The sequence below is a fragment of the Schistocerca piceifrons genome, chromosome 5 (assembly GCF_021461385.2).
Source record: "Schistocerca piceifrons isolate TAMUIC-IGC-003096 chromosome 5, iqSchPice1.1, whole genome shotgun sequence".
In the NCBI taxonomy this organism is placed as follows: Eukaryota; Metazoa; Arthropoda; class Insecta; order Orthoptera; family Acrididae; genus Schistocerca; species Schistocerca piceifrons.
This window is the reverse complement of record NC_060142.1, coordinates 451,055,008-451,073,648: the sequence shown is the minus strand read 5'-3', so window position 1 is coordinate 451,073,648 and position 18,641 is coordinate 451,055,008. Positions and strand designations below refer to the sequence as shown.

Sequence of the window (18,641 nt, the reverse complement as noted above, 5' to 3'; positions counted from 1 at the left end):
GTAAAATTCTCCTTCACTGTGACAATCGTGAATGACCGATCGCATTCTTACAGCTGGTTCATTCTCTAAATAGCCACACATAAATTCTAATCTGTGCTCTAATGACCAGTTGGGAGGAAAGCAATGAGAGAATTGATGAAGCCAGGCTTGTGGATGAATGTCGTTGCCAGAATTCTTAAATGTTTTGAATTTACGTGTAGTAATGAACAGCTTATAGTCAAAATCATGATGTCGGCGAGTCGCATATCGGTCATTGTTACGTCGTTTCGGCGATTCCATTTCAAAATTCGGTGCACCTTGCCAATTTCTTTCATAATTTCCGAAATGCGCTGTGTTATTATTTTGTGGCTGTTCCGTATTTCTATGTCCCTCTTCCCGTATTGGAGCATGAGTGTCCTCTGAAATACGTAATTCTTGTATTACCTGTGTCAGCTGATCTTGTACTTCCTGGATTTCTCTTTGGTGTTGCGTATTAATTTGATTCTGATTTTGTTTGAATTTCCTAATTAGTCATTAAAGACTACCGGTTTTGTGTCATTCAGATTATCATCTACCTTCGTAGATAAGTTGGTGAACTGATCCGAAAGTTCGGCTACTTTCTCCGATAGTGAACACATTTCCTCAGTGTGTTTTTCTGAACCAAGTTTCAGAGTGTCCATTTGTGTTGAAATCGAATCTACTGTGTCCTTCAAGTTTTCCTGAGTTTTTGCAAGTTGCGTAACCGAATCGGTAGATGCAACTGAATCAATTTTAGCCCACAAGGTCTCATGATTTTCATGAACAATGGTTTGCAGTTCTTTTATGGCTGCTTCGTGATTCTGTAATGCATTTTCATGCCGCGAAAAAATAGGTTGAAAATGCTCACAAATTTGTGTTTTTACGTCATTACAGACTTTTTGACATTTCGATTCAATGTTACGTAACTCAGTAGTTAAATCTTCACGTGATTGTTCAAGTGTGGTGTCTAACTTTTTAAGATTTTGTTCCATTGTGTCTAACTTTTGAAGATTTTGTCCCATTTGTTTCTGATTTTGTTCAAGCGTTGTGTCTAACTTTTGTAGCCTTTGTCCCATTTGTTGCATTAACTGTAATAACAATGCACTGGTGTCTGAAACATGTTCCTCAGTGCTTTTAAGCAGTGAAGTTGCACCGGCAACATTCACATTTTGACAAGCAGAAAATGTGTCTTGACTCATTTGAGAAAACGGTGAGAACCCAAAACCTGAGTCTACAGTATTTGAAATATTGTGCTCTGTCATTCCCGATTCCTGAGGCTAGCTGTTGCCGACCGATCGATCGATAATGCTTCCCTGTTCACTACCTGTTTCACTGTCTACACCATTATTTGACGCCCGCTCCATTTCCCTATGCACAGTTACCAGATTACTACTTTGAACGTCTGTTAATTCATTACACAGCGGTGCTGGTAAGCTACACTCGTCGTCACTATTATTTCTCAGTTTACTTTGGAGCCTAGTGTTACGTTTTTCACACAGCATTATTATCACAATATTTCACACGATAACACAGAAAAGAACAATTTGAAGAGCAGAACACATTAACATAGCACTGAAAATAATATGTAGTTAATTGCAAGCGCAGCTGCGAAATACTTTGTGCAAATCTACACGCATGCCACAACTGTTTTACTGTACAACAATGAAAGACTGCACCTACAATGGAGATTCTCTCTACAATTACGCGCTAGCAATAAACAAAAGCTACACTAATTCCACAAACTACAGAAAAAATCAGAAGATTCCAGTGAGGTATCCTCGGCTAAGGGTCGACATATGAAATGTCCCCTTTAAACAATTATACAGGGCTGTGCTTAACCTGACACACAATATTTTTAGCGCAACGCAATCTGACTTTCAAAAATCCCTAAAAAAGAATGGCCCTGACTAACATTAACCTATACCTTTCACAAATCTTTTACCTCACAAAAATCTTGGTTACTCGAACCACTGCAATACAGCAAGCACCGCTACTGCTAGCTAAATAAAAGATTCAAACTACGGAAGGCTCTAACTACTGATAGCAAATGAAAGATATTAATAGAGAACAAACAATGTATTTACCTTAATATCATCAAAAATCATAATATATATAGGAGTTCATAACATCCATTCTTACAAACATCAAAACTCCGCCATTTCTCTCTCCACATCCACCACTGCTAACGGCTCACCTCCAACTGCGCAACGCTATGCGCTGTTCACATCCAGCTGCCGCTGCCCAACACTACAATGGCAGACAACAATGCAAACTAGACACAGACTGCACACAGCACAGCCAGTGATTTTCATACAGAGGTGGCGTTACCAATAAAAAAACCTAAACAGCCTACTTATACTTCCTCTACAGTTTTTGCCCTCTACAGCTCCCTCTAGTACCATGGAAGTCATTCCCTCATGTCTTACCGGATGTCCTATCATCCTGTCCCTTCTCCTTATCAGTGTTTTCCACATATTCCTTTCCTCTCCGATTCTGCGTAGAACCTCCTCATTCATTACCTTATCAGTCCACCTAATTTTCAACATTCGTCTATAGCACCACATCTCAAATGCTTCGATTCTCTTCTGTTCCGGTTTTCCCACAGTCCATGTTTCACTACCATACAATGCTGTACTCCAGACGTACATCCTCAGAAATTTCTTCCTCAAATTAAGGCCGGTATTTGATATTAGTAGACTTCTCTTGGCCAGAAATGCCTTTTTTGCCATAGCGAGTCTGCTTTTGATGTCCTCCTTGCTCCGTCCGTCATTGGTTATTTTACTGCCTAGGTAGCAGAATTCCTTAGCTTCATTGACTTCGTGACCATCAATCCTGATGTTAAGTTTCTCACTGTTCTCATTTCTACTACTTCTCATTACCTTCGTCTTTCTCCGATCTACTCACAAACCATACTGTGTACTCATTAGACTGTTCATTCCGTTCAGCAGATCTTTTAATTCTTCTTCACTTTCACTCAGGATAGCAATATCATCAGAGATTCGTATCATTGATATCCTTTCACCTTGTATTTTAATTCCACTCTTGAACCTTTCTTCTATTTCCATCGTTGCCTCCTCGATGTACAGATTGAAGAGTAGGCGCGAAAGGCTACAGCCTTGTCTTACACCCTTCTTAATACGAGCACTTCGTTCTTGATCGTCCACTCCTATTATTCCCTCTTGGTTGTTGTACATATTGTATATGACCCGTCTCTCCCTATAGCTTACCCCCACTTTTTCAGAATCTCGAACAGCTTACAACATTTTATATTGTTGAACGCCTTTTTCCAGGTCGACAAATCCTATGAAAGTGTCTTGAGTTTTCTTTAGCCTTGCTTCCATTATTAGCCGTAACGTCAGAATTGCCTCTCTCGTCCCTTTACTTTCCCTAAAGCCAAACTGATCGTCACCTAGCGCATTCTCAATTTTCTTTTCCATTCTTCTGTATATTATTCTTGTAAGCAGCTTCGATGCATGAGCTGTTAAGCTGATTGTGCGATAATTCTCCCACTTGTCAGCTCTTGCCGTCTTCGGAATTATGTGGATGATGCTTTTCCCAAAGTCAGATGGTATATCGCCAGACTCATATATTCTACACACCAACGTGAATAGTCGTTTTGTTGCCACTTCCCCCAATGATTTTAGAAATTCTGATGGAAATTTATCTATCCCTTCTGCCTTATTTGACCGAAGTCCTCCAAAGCTCTTTTAAATTCCGATTCAAATACTGGATCCCCTATCTCTTCTAAATCGACTCCTGTTTCTGCTTCTATCACATCAGACAAATCTTCACCCTCATAGAGGCTTTCAATGTATTCTTTCCACCTATCTGCTCTCTCCTCTGCATTTAACAGTGGATTTCCGATTGCAATCTTAATGTTACCACCGTTGCTTTTAATGTCACCAAAGGTTGTTTTGACTTTCCTGTATGCTGAGTCTGTCCTTCCGACAATCATATCTTTTTCGATGTCTTCACATTTTTCCTGCAGCCATTTCGTCTTAGCTTCCCTGCACTTCCTATTTATTTCATTCCTCAGCGACTTGTATTTCTGTATTCCTGATTTTCCCGGAATATGTTTGTACTTCCTCCTTTCATCAATCAACTGAAGTATTTCTTCTGTTACCCATGGTTTCTTCGCAGCTACCTTCTTTGTACCTATGTTTCCCTTCCCAACTTCTGTGATGGCCCTTTTTAGAGATGTCCATTCCTCTTCAACTGTACTGCCTACTGCGCTATTCCTTATTGCCGTATCTATAGCGTTAGAGAACTTCAAACGTATCTCGTCATTCCTTAGTACTTCCGTATCCCACTTCTTTGCGTATTGATTCTTCCTGACTAATGTCTTGAACTTCAGCCTACTCTTCATCACTACTATATTGTGATGTGAGTCTATGTCTTGAACTTCAGCCTACTCTTCATCACTACTATATTGTGATCTGAGTCTATATCTGCTTCTGGTTACGCCTTACAATCCAGTATCTGATTTCGGAATCTCTGTCTGACCATGATGTAATCTAATTGAAATCTTCCCATATCTCCCGGCCTTTTCCAAGTATACCTCCTACTCTTGTGATTCTTGAACAGGGTATTCGCTATTACTAGCTGAAACTTGTTACAGAACTCAATTAGTCTTTTTCCTCTTTCATTCCTTGTCCCAAGCCCGTATTCTCCTGTAACCTTTTCCTCTACTCCTTCCCCTACAACTGCATTCCAGTCGCCCATGACTATTAGATTTTCTTCCCCCTTTACATACTGCATTACCCTTTCAATATCCTCATACACTTTCTCTATCTGTTCATCTTCAGCTTGCGACGTCGGCGTGTATACCCGAACTATCGTTGTCGGTGTTGGTCTGCTGTCGATTCTTATTAGAACAACCCGGTCACTGAAGTGTTCACAGTAACACACCCTCTGCCCTACCTTCCTATTCATAACGAATCCTACACCTGTTATACCATTTTCTGCTGCTGTTGATATTACCCGATACTCATCTGACCAGAAATCCTTGTCTTCCTTCCACTTCACTTCACTGACCCCTACTATTTCTAGATTGAGCCTTTGCATTTCCCTTTTCAGATTTGCTAGTTTCCCTACCACGTTCAAGCTTTTGACATTCCACGCCCCGACTGGTAGAACGTTATCCTTTCGTTGATTATTCAATCTTTTTCTCACGGTAACCTCCCCCTTGGCAGTCCCCTCCCGGAGATCCGAATGGGGGACTATTCCGGAATCTTTTGCCAATGGAGAGATCGTCATGACACTTCTTCAATTACAGGCCACATGTCCTGTGGATACACGTTACGTGTCTTTAATGCAGTGGTTTCCATTGCCTTCTGCATCCTCATGTCGTTGATCATTTCTGATTCTTCCGCCTTTAGGGGCAATTTCCCACCCCTAGGACAAGAGAGTGCCCTGAACCTCTATCCGCTCCTCCGCCCTCTTTGACAAGGCCGTTGGCAGAATGAGGCTGACTTCTTATGCCGGAAGTCTTCGGCCGCCAATGCTGATGAACGTGGCGAGCAGCAATGTCACGATACGATAAACCGCAATCGCGATAGGTTACAATCCGACCTTTATCAAAGTCGGAAACGTGATGGTACGCATTCCTTCTTCTTACACGAAGAATCACAACACCGTTTCACCAGACAACGCCGGTCAACTGCTGTTTGTGTATGAGAAATCGGTTGGAAACTTTCCTCATGTCAGCACGTTTTAGGTGTCACCACCGGCGCCAACCTTGTGTGAATGCTCTGAAAAACTAATAATTTGCATCTCACTGCATCTTCTTCCTGTCGGTTAAATTTCGTGTCTGTAGTACGTCATCTTCGTGGTGTAGCAATTTTAATGGCCAGTAGTGTAATAGTAGCTTTGGCTATTTAACTACGAGGGACTGGACCTTATTCAGCATCGTTTTTCAAAGCTCCGCAGAGCTGCATGCTCCACGCAACCGTCTCCTGCCGTCAAGAAGAGTATATCAGCCGTACTTCTATATTATTTTATTTTTAGGTGGTTTTGATGTCCTTTGCCCTCTAAGAAAGCGTCTTGCGCGTTTCACAGAGTAAATATGGTCATATGGTGATTCTATAAGGGATCGAAACCGGTTTCCAAACGAAACAAATGCTATCAATACTTTTTCCACTGAAATAATTTTAAGATAAGTTGCACCTTACCACAAGCCTCCTAAAAAACCTATCCCTTCCATTTCCTTCGCTCCTAATTATGGCGTTTCATTTCTTATAATATTACAGCATTACCCCTAGATTTTAGATAACATTATTGGGATTTAACTGCGATCTATAACTTAAGTAAAAGTAGTAAAAAGCAGTCTTGATCGTATAGTTATTTATTAAAAATGTGACCGTTTCTGGCCCCTAGGAACGGGACATCTTCAGATAATGTACTGTAAAGACAAAAATTAAAATTGATGTATCGTTACCCATCAGGCTGTTCAAATTTTAATGTTGTTGTTGTTGTTGTGGTCTTCAGTCCTGAGACTGGTTTGATGCAGCTCTCCATGCTACTCTGTACTGTGCAAGCTCCTTCATCTCCCAGTACCTACTGCAACCTACATCCTTCTGAATCTGCTTAGTGTATTCATCTCTTGGTCTCCCTCTACGATTTTTACCCTCCACGGTGCCCTCCAATGCTAAATTTGTGATCCCTTGATGCCTCAAAACATGTCCTACCAACCGATCCCTTCTTCTAGTCAAGTTGTGCCACAAACTTCTCTTCTCCCCAATTCTATTCAATACCTCCTCATTAGTTATGTGATCTACCCACCTTATCTTCAGCATTCTTCTGTAGCACCACATTTCGAAAGCTTCTATTCTCTTTTTGTCCAAACTTGTTATTGTCCATGTTTCACTTCCATACATGGCTACACTCCATACAAATACTTTCAGAAACGACTTCCTGACACTTAAGTTAATACTCGATGTTAACAAATTTCTCTTCTTCAGAAACGCTTTCCTTCCCATTGCCAGTCTACATTTTATATCCTCTCTACTTCGACCATCATCAGTTATTTTGCTCCCTAAATAGCTAAACTCCATTACTACTTTAAGTGTCTCATTTCCTAATCTAATTCCCTCAGCATCACCTGATTTAATTTGACTACATTCCATTATCCTCGTTTTGCTTTTGTTGATGTTCATCTTATATCCTCCTTTCAAGACACTGTCCATTCCCTTCAACTGCTCTTCCAAGTCGTTTGCTGTCTCTGACAGAATTACAATGTCATCGGCGAACCTCAAAGTTTCTACTTCTTCTCCATGAATTTTAATACCTACTCCGAATTTTTCTTTTGTTTCCTTTACTGCTTGCTCAATATACAGATTGAATAACATCGGGGAGAGGCTACAACCCTGTCTCAGTCCCTTCCCAACCACTGCTTCCCTTTCATGCCCCTCGACTCTTATAACTGCCATCTGGTTTCTGTACAAATTGTAAATAGCCTTTCGCTCCCTGTATCTTACCCCTGCCACCTTCAGAATTTGAAAGAGAGTATTCCAGTTAACATTGTCAAAAGCTTTCTCTACGTGTACAAATGCTAGAAACGTAGGTTTGCCTTTTCTTAATCTTTCTTCTAAGATAAGTCGTAAGGTTAGTATTGCCTCACGTGTTCCAACATTTCTACGGAATCCAAACTGATTTTAATGTACGACTTGTAAATCGCTTCCCACTGGCTGCCATGGAGGTTGTACGTCCCACGCGCTCCCTTTTTCATTCTGTTTAACCCTTAGCTCCTCAGCTATCAGTGGCAGTATTGCGTCTCTAGTCAGCACAGCTTTTCCAAGCGTCGTCGTCGATCGGATAGGTGACGATGCATCATTGTAATGTATATTCTTTTTAGTGTCTTCTGACTTCCCTACGTAAACCAGCAATTTTAATTTTTATCTTTACAGCGCATTATCTGAAGATGAGCTACTAGTAGAGCGAAAACCGGTCATACTTTTAATAAACGGCTGTGAAATGGGGACTCTTTTTTAATAATTTTGTTTATTACTCCTAGACATTTATAGGACATGACTGACTCCAATGGTTTATCACTATTTCGGCAACTGGATGCATCCATATTCTTTCTTTTGCTGATTTCCCATTGTATCAAATATGAGTAGCGTGGCACTACGAGTACCGTACCACTGTGTGTCTTAGGCTTGACACATTAGGAATGGCTGTACCTTGGGGAGTAACTGAGCATTGTTCGTTTAAAACGTTTTTAAATACATTGGGCCACAAAATTATTATTTTTATTACTACAAATGCATATTGAGCACCAGATAATCATTGTGCATTAAACTGATTTTGTCAAGAGAACACTGTTTTATTAGAAAGAACATAAAATTGAACCATTGAAACTTACAATACAGGTAACAGAATGTGGTTGCTTTTTTTCAAGACTCGTTTGAGTTTTATTCAAAAGTCTTAATAAACAGCTTTAAGATTCCTTAGTTAAGAAAAAAATAAAGAAACACACACACACACACACACCCACGCACGCGCGCGCTATTGTAAACTTTACAAACGGTAAAAGATAGAAATACCAGTCATAACGGGCAGCATACATGCAGGCGTCTATTAGACGAATTCGCAATTGCGAATAATGACTGCCAGCAGCCGTAGAATGGAATGACGACATTGAAAATTTGTGCCCGACCGGGTCTCGAACCCGGATTTCACGCTTATCGCCAGCAATTGCCTCACTTTTTTTCCGTTGTATCTGGTCGTAGCGGTTGTCACATGACATCCGTTTAAGTTCGTTATTGATACCTCCACTTAGTTTTTTCGTTACAGGGACCAGCCACCTCTCTGATCGAACACTCTGAGCTAATGTGCTGGCACGATTTGCTATCCGTGCACGACTCAACGGCCAGATTCAAACCTCCATATGTCGTCAACCATACGATCTATACACGTGCGAGTACAGGTCGTAGACATGTGGCTGACGACATATAAAAAAAGCACTCCGTCTTCAGACCACGAGTGACCTATCGGAACAATTCGACCGCCGTGTCATCCTCAGAGGAGGATGCGGATAGGAGGGGCGTGGGGTCAGCACACCGCTCTCTCGGTCGATATGATGGTATTCTTGACCGAAGCCGCCATTGGCATCACGAGGCTGAGTGCACCCCGAAAAATGGCAACAGCGCATGGCAGCCTGGATGGTCACCCATCCAAGTGCCGACCACGCCCGACAGCGCTTAACTTCGGTGATCTCACGGGAACCGGTGTATCCACTGCGGCAAGGCCGTTGCCGGTTGACTTCATAGGGAGGTTTGAATCTGGTCGTTCAGTCGTGCACGGATAGCCAAATTGTAAGGCGACCGCTCGCGATAAGCGGGAATTTCGGGTTCGAGTCCCGGTCCGCCAGAAATTTTCATTGTCGTCATTCGATTCTAAGGCTGATGGTAGTCATTATTAGCAGTTGCGAATTCATCTAGTATGTTTCATAACAGCAGTGCAATATCGTACATACAGAAGTGGTGCCTGTAAGGTAGAATCACCAAAAGCGTGACTTGTGAAACGGAAGTTGCCACAGGCCGCACGTCTTCTGGTCGCAGCGTCCTCCTTGACGTGTTTACCCTGTTGCTCTTTACTCGCCCAGCGAGCTCCAATCACAGTCCTTCATTCACTACGGAGCGTCTCGTAGCCAAAACGGACCGCCAGAGGCCTCGTTCAACGGCAACCACCAGAAAACTCTCTCCGCCAACTACCCCGGCCTCCTCTGTCTAAGAAAACCAAAGAGACACATCGCAGCACCACAGATATACTCGCGAGTCGGGCGCAAGGTACCGACCTTGCAGCACGGCGCAATAAGTAGTTCAGCTTTTAACACCGCACTCGCTAGTTCGTCTGCTCTAATTTTATACTTGAACGAGAGAAACCAGGTTGTACAATACGCAGATTTTACACAACTAGTCACGAAGTTCGTCAGTGTTCGGTCGCCCCTATGGCTCCGACCGTGCGTGATGGAGCGAGGACACCCACGTCGAACAGACGCACGCATACATTCGCGAGCGTGCCGAGCCGGTTCCATTCATAACACGGGTGGACAGCCACCTGCGAAACCTGTCTAATTGGCCGGAGCAGTCATTAATCGGAGACCGGCAATAGGCGGTGGAGCGTGCGCGCCGGCGCGATCGTATCTGGCCAGAGAGAGCGGACAGGGGCGGGAGGGAGAAGAGGGGAAACGGGAGAGAGCGAGACCTTCCAGGGGGCGTGCCCGCTCGGCTCACCGCGGCTCGCATGACGGACGCGGGAGGGCAGCTCGGCTGTTTGCGTAACGAGCAGAGCGGGGAAGCCGCTGTATTAATTAACAGCTCTAATTGAAGCGGCCGGTATCGACTCGCACCTGCGCCCCCTCCAATAAGTAATAGCGAGACCAGACGCGTACGCCCGCCGCCGCGGCTCGCTAAATGACTGCAGGCGAAAGGAGTCGCGCGCAGCGCAGCTATCGGCGCCGTGCATCGCGTCGCGAGGACATTCGGAACGCATAGCCGCGACCACTTATCTCGCCTCGACATAGCCGCGGACGGAGGCATTACGAAACGCGGGCGAATAAATCTCGTGCGCGCCGTGATCCGATCTTGACACGTGTGGAAATTAACGAGCGTGCTGGGCGACAGCATTGCGGAGCCAAGTCGCCGGTCTTCACTGCGTCGACGAGCTCTTCATTGTCCCTCACCTTGTTCGATGGTGTCAGTGAGCAACTATATTGTTTGCACTACGAGAATTACTCTAAAACGTCTGCTGACTCTACACTTATAATACGTTATTTTGAGAACTAGCTGTTACTACTTTTCTATCACTACAAATTTTCTTTTACTGCTAACGAGGGAAAAAAAGGAAAAAGAAAATACGTAAATGATGGTTCGTGTTGTTGCTGTTCCATGTGGCAGGGTCACTGCAGAAACACTGAGCCTGCGTCACCTGAAGTAGCATACAAAATTATGCCTTCTTAGATTATTGAATTAAATACATCATTAGTCACTCTGTGGTTATTTGCTTCTACTACCTAAGTACTATATTACATCTCTAAAGTGCATGCCCACTGCCCACTGCCCACTGCCCCTACATCTAGAAATAGTTCTACATGTTGTGTGTGTGCTGTTCTGTTGTACGTTTGTGTGCACGATGCAGTTTCCCTTGACCAGTGCCATAGACTGGATGGGAGCCTTGTAATTTGTAGATCGTCTCTTTCCTCTCTTCCTATTATATTATTCTAAATTACTAAAAATTATTATTTTAACACTCCGTTTTCTACAAATATTTCTTCGAAACTCATTGGTATGACACCTGTTTTATTGCTCAAAACAAATTTTCCTACTAATAAGGAACAACGCACTATTGCATGTGAAACTGTATCATGTACGACCTACTTTTTAAGGTATCAGGCAGTATGTCTTTTAATATGCAATAAATACAATGAAATGCTCTGCTGCTACCTGATTGTCCACGTGTAACATACATGTGTACACCCACACTACTTGTACAATCGGGATTTGTCCATTTAGACTATTGCTTCACCAAGGCCAGTCCTCTATAACCAACTCTACTTAAATCGAAAACACCCATATGGCTTCAGCATGAAGCCCATACTTGAATGAGATTTTCACTCTGCAGCGGAGTGTGCGCTGATATGAAACTTCCTGGCAGATTAAAACTGTGTGCCCGACCGCGACTCGAACTCGAGACCTTTGTCTTTCGCGGACAAGTGCTCTACCACCTGAGCTACCGAAGCACGACTCACACCCGGTACTCACAGCTGTACCTCTGCCAGTACCTCGCCTCCAACCTTCCAAACTTCACCTTCGAAATGGCGTCCGCAGTGGAGATGCGTTCCACGTAGAAGTAAAGCTGTGAGTACCGGGCGTAAGTCCTGCTTCGGTAGCTCAGTTGGTAGAGCACTTGCCCGCGAAAGGCAAAGGTCCCGAGTTCGAGTCTCGGTCGGGCACACAGTTTTAATCTGCCAGGAAGATTCAAGCCCATACTTACTTGCGCTAAGTCTGACATGAAAGTATTAGAATAACACAGACTGCATCTACGCCTGGTGTTCAATAAGTATTGTAAAACAACTTTTCTTAGCCATTTTCGCTTGAAACAAATGCAGAATATGTTAAAGACAGAATTTTCCAACTTTAGTCTCTACAGTTTCACAAAGTTCCGATAGGTGGCGGCGCTATACCTAACCTTTGAAATGGCGTCCGCAATGGAGATGCGTTCCAAGTAAACAGCAGTCACTGAGTTTCCTTTGGCAGAAAACCAGAACATCGTAAATATTCATAGGCACTACCGACGTGTTTCACGTAATCAGGGTGACTCGTTAGGGGAGGCGACTGTTATCATTGCAACAAGGTTGGGCAAACCTGTCCGATCTCCCGCGTGCCTGCGTCCGCGTACAGCTGCGACCCATGCAATATTAGGACGTGTGGACACTCTTATTCGGGACGATCGACGGATCACACGCTGCTCAACTGGACGTCCGCATTACGTGGATAATGGGGGAGATTATTCATGCAGCCACGCGTTGGTTCCGACGTCGACCAGTGAAATTGTATCATGCAGGCATACAGAGGCACTTCCATTTACGTGGCGTAACATCGTTACGTTGAATGGAGATTATGTCGGGAAAAAATGAAACAGTTTTCAAGCCAGAACATAATATGGTGTATTGGAATCATGAGTAAAACCAAACTTACTGAATGACTCTCGAACGAACTCCCTACTAACATACACTATATCCACACACCTGAAAGCCAATTAATTTCTATTCCACCCGGCAGATAAAGTTTTTTCTGTATGATGACCTGATATAAAAATTTAGTTGGACAAGATGTAACTCAGATTAACTGAACCCGAATAGTTCCGCAACGAATCCATCTCAGACTGTGTCTTCTTCAACAGCTAAATCACCATCCTGTACCGGCCGGAATGGCCGAGCGGTTCTAGGCGCTACAGTCTGGAACCTCGCGACCGCTACGGTTGCAGATTCGAATCCCGCCTCGGGCATGGATATGTGTGTGATGTCCTTAGTTTAGTTAGGTTTAAGTAGTTCTAAGTTCTAGGGTACTGATGACCTCAGAAGTTAAGTCCCATAGTGCTCAGAGCCATTTTTGAACCATCCTGTAACGTGTTTACTTTTTATCTGGATTGCACATGTACACGTATCATAAATATAGTTATAAATAAAAGAAAGACAATGAGATTGTATAAATAGGAACGGGCTGGAATCTGCAAAGAGAGTGGTCTTGTGTCACAGTTGTATCGACCAACAGCACATCCTTTTCATTGTTGTATGTTCAAAGCATGACTGTATTGGGAACTTCAAATAATATAGATATAAAAAAAATCAATCTCGTTACTCAGTAAGCCACTGCTAGCATTAATCGAATACACACGCGCTACCGACGTGTCTTAGATTAGATTAGACTAGATTTACTTTCAGTCCAATTGATCCGTAGTGAGGAGGTCCTCCAGGATGTAGAACATATCAGAAAAACAATAATATATGTCAAATATTTACAACTGAAACACATAAGCTAATGAACCTTCCACAGATCCCAAGTGGAATGATCGTCATGTTTTCTGATGAACACCGTATGAAAGAATCATTTTACAAACACTAATGCACTGAATTTAAAACAAAAAGAAGTTTTATTTTAATTATAAGGTATGTAATAGACCTACTATAATACTTATTTACAATGAGCACATTACTGCACTGAAATTGTGCAGAAGTTATATTGTACTCTCTCTCTCTCACACACACACACACACACACACACACACACACACACACACACACTTATATGCAATAAACACATTACTGCACTGTGCAACGTAAACTTCCAGTAATGGTGGTAGTAAAAGTCTACCTATGTAGTTAGATTACCGTCGCTTTGACATGTCCTACCACTCCTGCAAGCTACCGTCTGTAGTAAATGGTTTCTTAAATTCGTGTGGTCCACGAAATTACTGGCCCAGCGAGTTCTTGCTGGGTATTAATAATTTCTAGCGGAAGGTTTTAACAAACTGGTAGAAATTTGAACGCAACGGATAACGCATTTTTTTTTGAACCACTACAGAAGGCACATATACAGGGCTTAACAGGCAGTATATAGCTTTTATTTGCTTTCATGACCCAGAATTCGACTGTGGTACTGACTGCCACCTATTCTTTATGATGGAAGGAGTAAATAATCAATCGAGGATAGAGATTAATTGATATTTGTTCAGTACCGATGGTATTTCAACAACTAGTCGTGTTCCTCTTGCAATGTACATCATCAAAACCGGTCTCTAGTTAACATGGTTCAGTTTCGCCACGTAATTATGGAATGGGCAGAGGAGCGCAGACCTGACTTCAATGTAATTTTATACAACCGCACAATTATACCTATACCCTCTGTTATTACATTCAGTTGCTATAGATTACTCAGAACATGTTCCGCAAAGACAATACATGCAAAACTAGGTCAGGGTGGAAGAGTATTTCGCAAATCTTTATCAAAACAGTGGGCATTAAAATCCGATACTTTTCCTAGTGGCACGAGTATTTTACTTAACGCACAACATCGCCAACAAATCAAATCGTTATGGGGGTGCACAAGAAACATCACTTCAATGGCCAAGTTTCAGTAGCCAACAGAAACCCAGAAAAATATGGACACACTCGATTATTCCTTCCCTATTTTACACTCGCTCACTGTCCTATGACTATTCATTGTGTGCAATATATTTTCAGACCGAAACTACAATTTATCAATGCGGCGGTCGCTCCAACCGACCACGTGGCGCGAAAGCAAGTTCACAAAGAAAACATATGGAAAATTAATAAAAATCCTCAAAATACTACTGTAAATGGAAGAGCAGATTAAAATACATTGAATGAGTGAATTTCCGTTAAGCACAGAGGAATAACTTGATCGTGAGCTTAAGGCACATGGTGCGTTGCCTGAACAAGACACTAACGCAAGATCTACTGAAATTCGAGTAAATTAAGAAAATCAATTCCCTTATGGGGTTCAGTGGTAATTTCGCACCTGATTTCAACATCTGGACTTCATTCCAGAACAGATTTCAGACAATCTAATACCTATGTTAACATTACCAAAACGAGAGCTGCGTCTCCATGTCTGTTCAGCACCACGACCCAGGAACAAGTGCTCTTCCAACCGAATTCGCCTAACCGTTCCGCTTACAAACGTGGTGGGGGTGGCGCGCCAACCTGACAGAGCCAATACTCGCGCCTACGTATCATCTTTGCCCTGACCTGCAAACTTGGTCTCTGCTAAACTTGTTCACGCTTGGGGGGTTGGTACTACCCTACCCCAGAACGACCATTCACGCAGTGTTACAATCTGTGCCTAAAGCTTTCTGCTAGTTCACACACTCACTCATTTATACCGTCCAGGCCGCACAAAGGAAAGGAAAAGGGGAAACGTGGTACACAACAGAAAAAAATTCAATACATAACACTGTTTAGTCCATTCTCTACTTTTGGACACCAGCTGAGGTATTACCTGCAAGAGAAGAAACTCTTGCTAATAATTTCTGCATGCTAGCAATTTAATAAAACATTTGAACGGTACAACAAGTTCCATTTCACACGCACGCACACACACACAAACACACACACACACACACACACACACACACACACACACACACACACACACACGCTTAATTACAATAAAGACATGACTGCACTGAAATTATGCTGTAGTTATATTGTACTCACATATATACACACACAAATCAGTTGGTTCTACTGAGAAATTCATCATTGAAGTGGAAGGAGTTGGCCACCACTAAATCCTTTAGGCTTCTCTTAAACTGAATTTCATAGATTGTTAAGCTTTTTATGGCTGCTGGCAGGTTATTGAAAATGTGTGTTACTGAATAATGCACACTTTTTTGTACAAAAGTAAGTGACTTTAAATCCTTGTGAAGATTACTCTCATTTCTAGTAGTGATTCCGTGAATTGAAAAAGTGATATATTTTTAACGACAAATTTCATTATGGAATAAATATATTGGGAAACAGTAGTTAGTATCTCTAGTTCCCTAAACAGGCTTCTGTAGGATGTTCTTGAGTCCACACCACATATAACCCTTACTGCACGTTTTTGTGCCTGGAAAACTTTAGCTTGGCTTGATGAATTACCCCAAAAATAATCCCACATGACATTATGGAATGAAAGTAGGCATAGTATGCCAGCTTTTTCATTTTTATATCCCCTAAGTCTGACACAATTCGCATTGTAAATAGAGATTGGTTAAGACGCTTCAGCAGTTCCGTGGTGTGCTCCTCCCAGTTGAATTTATTATCAATCTGTAATCCCAAGAATTTAACACTGTCCACTTCTTCTATTTGCTTGTCATCGTATGTTAGGCATATACTCGTGGGACACCCCTTACAAGTTCTGAACTGCATGTAGTATTTTTTTTTCAAAGTTTACTGACAAGGAATTGGCTAGGAACCAGTGATTAATGTCCACAAATATTTTATTTGTCTATCTTTCTATGACTACACTTGATTTTCTGTTTATTGCAATGTTTGTATCATCGGCAAACAAACTGAACTTGGCATCTGGTAATGTTAGTGATGAAAGTTCATTGTTATACACAAGAAAAAATAAGGGCCTTAAATGGAACCTTGTGGGAGCTCACATGTAATTAGTTCCCAGTTGGATTATCCATGATAGCTTAATACATGTCTCTTTCCTAATAACACCCTTTGTTTCCTGCCAGAGATATAAGATTTTAACGATTTAGCTGCATTTCCTGTTACACCATAATACTCTAATTTACTTAAAAGGTATTGTGATTTACGCAGTTAAATGGCTTTGACAGATCACAATATATGCCAGTTGCCTGCAATTTTTCGTCTAATGAAATAAGCACATTTTCACTGTAAGTGTAGCTAGCCTTCTCAATATCAGAACCATTTAGAAATCCGAACTGCGACTTTGACAGTACATTATTTTAGATAAGATGGTTATAAAGCCTATTGTACATTACTTTTCCTAAAATTTTTGAGAATGCTGGCAAAAGGGAAATTGGACGGAAATTTGATGCTATTTCTTTACCTCCCTTCTCAAACAGTGGCTTAACTTCAGCACATTTCGCCGGCCGGAGTGGTCGTGCGGTTCTGGGCGCTACAGTCTGGAACCGAGCGACCGCTACGGTCGCAGGTTCGAATCCTGCCTCGGGCATGGATGTGTGTGATGTCCTTCAGTTAGTTAGGTTTAATTAGTTCTAAGTTCTAGGCGACTGATGACCTCAGAAGTTAAGTCGCATAGTGCTCAGAACCATTTGAACCATTTGAACCAATCAGCACATTTCAACCATTCAGGAAATATTCCACTGATAAATGACTGGTTATACAGACAGCTTAATATGTTACCTAACTCGGAATCACAGTCTTTAATTAACTTTGTTGATATTTCATCATATCCACTAGGTGTTTTTGATTTTAAAGCTTTTATGATGGACATTATTTCTGCTGGGGTAGTGAGGATCAAATTCATAATATGGAAGTTACTTGAAACGTCTGGTCTGAGGTATTCCGTAGCAGCTTCTACAGAACCTGACAACCCTATCTTTTCAGTAACAGTTATAAAATGTTTGTTAAAAAGTTCTGCAACACTGTGCACATCTGTCTGACGACTATGAGTATGTGAGCGAAAGGTTCACGTTTCTAATCTCACCTCGATACAACATATGCACGTAAAAATACAAATGACATAGGTAGCACACGATTTTCCATGCATAACTGCTGTAGGCGGAACACCACAGGTGTCTACCTCATCATGCTTCCGCTGTTTGTAGCAACATGATAATAAGACAAATAATCGAGAATGATATTTTCACTCCGCAGCAAATTGTGTGCTGATATGAAACTTCCTGGAGGATCATTTTCTTTCGCTAACAGTGCTCAGCAGACAGAGCTACACAAGCAGTTCCTCATTTCCTGTCATTCTGGAAACATCCACGTAGCTGGGCTAAGCCAAAGTTCCACAAGATCGAGGAGTGCTAGTTCTGCAAGTTTCGCAGGAGAATTTCTGTGAAGTTTGGAGATGGGGTGCCAGTGGTAGTAAAGCTGAGAGAATGGGTTTTGAGTGTTGCATGGGTATCTTAGTCAGTAGAGCACGTGCCGCGAAAGGGAAAGGTCCTAGGTGTGAGTTCCTGTGTGGCACACGGTTTTAATCTGCCACGAAGTTTCAAGACATGTAATGCATTAGAAAAGTTACTGGAGGCTGCAATCCACGAGCGACCTAGACTGAAATCCACCCCAGAATGCCTTAGGTCGACCTGCTCTGCTAAACCCTGTAACTGGGGTGGGAGTCTCCAGACGTCAAGTACTGAGACCCACAGCGGAGCTACGGAACTCTACCGAAGTGTTTAGCATTAGCGACTTTTTCTTTGTTCCGAAGAAGGACGCAGCAAACTTCGCGAAGGAAGTGGTCTCGAGAGGACTATGGACAGAGGTTTGCATATATGAACAGCGACAGTCGATTGCAATAACGCAGAGGGACAGGGATATGGGCAACGGTAGTTCTCTGCGGTAAATCGATCGTACGTAAACGTCATACACATTCAAATGATGAGAGATTGCGGAAGATACGGACACGCTACAAATT

General features: G+C 42.3%; 1 pseudogene; it reads right to left on the bottom strand.

The window, feature by feature from the left end:
- Positions 1-9,134: 9,134 nt before the first annotated feature.
- Positions 9,135-9,252, bottom strand: LOC124799451 (annotated as a pseudogene).
- Between the last annotated feature and the right edge of the window lie 9,389 nt (positions 9,253-18,641).